Source organism: Adiantum capillus-veneris, chromosome 6 (assembly GCF_014529385.1).
Source record: "Adiantum capillus-veneris isolate H3 chromosome 6, ASM1452938v2, whole genome shotgun sequence".
Lineage (NCBI taxonomy): Eukaryota > Viridiplantae > Streptophyta > Polypodiopsida > Polypodiales > Pteridaceae > Adiantum > Adiantum capillus-veneris.
The window spans coordinates 99,906,648-99,909,341 of NC_140936.1; the positions used below are offsets into that span (position 1 = coordinate 99,906,648).

Sequence of the window (2,694 nt, forward strand, 5' to 3'; positions counted from 1 at the left end):
ACAACAAGTATATATATATATATATATATATATATATATAGAGAGAGAGAGAGAGAGAGAGAGAGAGAGAGATAGTCATTACATGTTTCGCTTACTAAAAAATGATGAACTTTAAGCCCATATTCAAAAAAAAGATAAATGGGTATATACAATGATATGGCCCTCATGTGTGTGAGCCCACTCTATGTTACATGTTTAGCTTACTCAAAAATGATTAACTTTCAGGCCATCTACAAAAGAAAGATAAATGGGTGTATACAATGTAACGATATGGCCCTCATGCATGTGATCAGCCCACTCTATGTTGCACACAATAGCTTATGGTAGCAAATAAATAGTGATTTCATCTCTTTAGTTAAGAATGAACTAGTTAAATTGGGAACGGTCCGAGTGGACGACGGGGAAGGAGGGTTCCATGTTGATGCCACAGAGTCCGTCCGGGTCGGTAGAGCCGCCGCGCTGCATGCGCACGTATCGATCCTCGCCCCATCCGCTGCCCCACGAATTGCGTACCACCCAGTACTCCCCTTGCGTGTCCTTCCCGTAGCCCACCACAACGACGCCATGGTTTAGGCTCTTGCCGCAGCTTCCAGTGAAAACACCCTGCACGCAGCAATGGGTGCAAGTTTTCTCAGATCGCGTTGTAGGATTACATATACGAGGTACGACAGAGCAGAAAATCACACATACGCTTTGGTACAGTTGGAAGTCACGGCTGCTGGCGTCGATCGCCACGCTGACAGGCTGATTCGCCACGGCCTTGAGCAGAGCTGCTCGTCGGACTCCGGCACATCCTGGTAATCGTCGATGGTCGCAACGTGCTTCTTCATCTGAAACAGTAATTAGCACAGTAAGCGGCATGCGAGACTAAGCAAACCTAGAGCTCCCGAGTAGTATAATCATTTCACCTTGCGCCTGTTGCAGCGGCCGCTGCGAGCGGTATAAGGGTAGTCAGCTTCCGTGTCCAGGCCGCCATTGTTGATGATGAAAGTGTGGGCATAATCCATCAAGCCGCCATTACAACCTTGGTTGTAGGCACGGTCGCAGTCCACAAGCTCCTGCTCCGACAGCGATAGGAGCTCCCCTGTGGCGATCTGGTGGGCGGACTCGACGGTGGCGACGATGGCGAAGGCCCAGCAGCTACCTGCATATACGTACAAGAGTGAAAATTAGACTTTCGTCTAGTTTCTCGGATGTAGGGTTTATACTAGACTGCTGTAGCTCACCATGCACTCCAGTACTTACCGCAGGAGCCTTGGTCCTTGACGGGGTTCACCACTGCGCCTCGCTCTCGCCAGTCGACCGACTGCGGGATAATGTCGGTGGCATCTTCGTACAAGAAGGGGCGTGGTCGCGAGCTGGGAAGCTGGATGTGGCCATTCAGTCGGACGTTGGTGCGGTGGGCGCGCGGCGCACATGATCCACGTAGCCGCCGTCCTGCAGATAGGCCTGGCGGAACTTGTCGAAGGAGAGGTGGGCAAAGCTGTTGAGGCCCAGCTCATACGAGGCGCCCTCTTCTCGCAGCTGTTTGTTGCGTGCTTCGATGTAATGCAAGTTCTGAGTGAGGCCTCCAGCCGCTCGGCCAGCTCGTTGGCGCTGCGCCACACTTTGTTGTGCTTTGCCATCCACTCGCTGAAGGCGCGGAGGACAGGCGCTGACTTCGAGCTGGCCGACAAGGGCTCACCATTAATATGACGCTTGAGCCCAAGTGCAGTCTTCTCCTCACTTGTACTGGTGACCGGCACATCCTTGTCTTCTCGCAGAAGCGCCATCTCCAGAATCCCCTCTACCTGCTGCTCAAGCAAAGCTCCCACTTTAGCCTCCACATTATCATTAGGGATGTCGAATCGAACCCTCGACGTCCGCCCTGCAGCTGCTCCTTGAAGATGATTACTCCATGCGGCCGTCAATGCGACCGTCAGCAATAGCATTGACACCACTCTGTAGTTGATCGTCATCCTGGTCTAATTCAGCAATGGCTTTATGATCTCACGTACAGATTCTTAGGTTGTGATCATGCTCCATAATTACCCGCTCAACCTCGAGTCGGCCTAGCTGGATGTAAGAGAAGCCAATTTGTCTGTATAAAATTTTCGGACACAATCATGTAGCACTTAAACTTATCACGTGAAAAATATGGCTTCTATAATGTCCATGATTCTCCAGATGAAAGTAAAAATAGTGAGTTGTTGTCGCTAAGAAATGATTTTGATTTTAATTTTTTTTTTTTTTGAAAAGTTGCGTTGTAAGCTATATGGAGCTATTAGGTGCCACAAACCTTAAGAAAGAATAATTGTATGATATTGAATCCAAAAGCCCATAAAATTAGCTACCTTTAGATTGTTGAGAGGAAACTAAAAAAATTGTTTAATAATATAAAAATCTCTAGTTATTTACTATGGTTTTTTATCACGTTTTGTAGAGAGAAAGTCCAAACTCAGTTGGAGAAGGAAGAGAAAAAAAGGTCAGGGAATTTGTTATTATTTAAACTATTATCGCGTTTATTTTCGTTGATTATCATTGATATTATCGTTCTTATTTTCGGGGGTGCTTAAATTTTCAAATTTTGACTTAAACATTCTCCCTTCCTCTCTCTCCCCCTCCAATAAAAATTTGGTGTTTCCTTCCTCTTAATAAAAGTTAATGAATATTGTATGAAATTTTCAAATTTAAAAAAGAAAAGAGAAAGAAGGA

General features: G+C 46.6%; 1 pseudogene; it reads right to left on the reverse strand.

The window, feature by feature from the left end:
• Positions 1-366: 366 nt before the first annotated feature.
• On the reverse strand, positions 367-1,958 carry LOC147455964 (cysteine proteinase COT44-like; annotated as a pseudogene).
• Between the last annotated feature and the right edge of the window lie 736 nt (positions 1,959-2,694).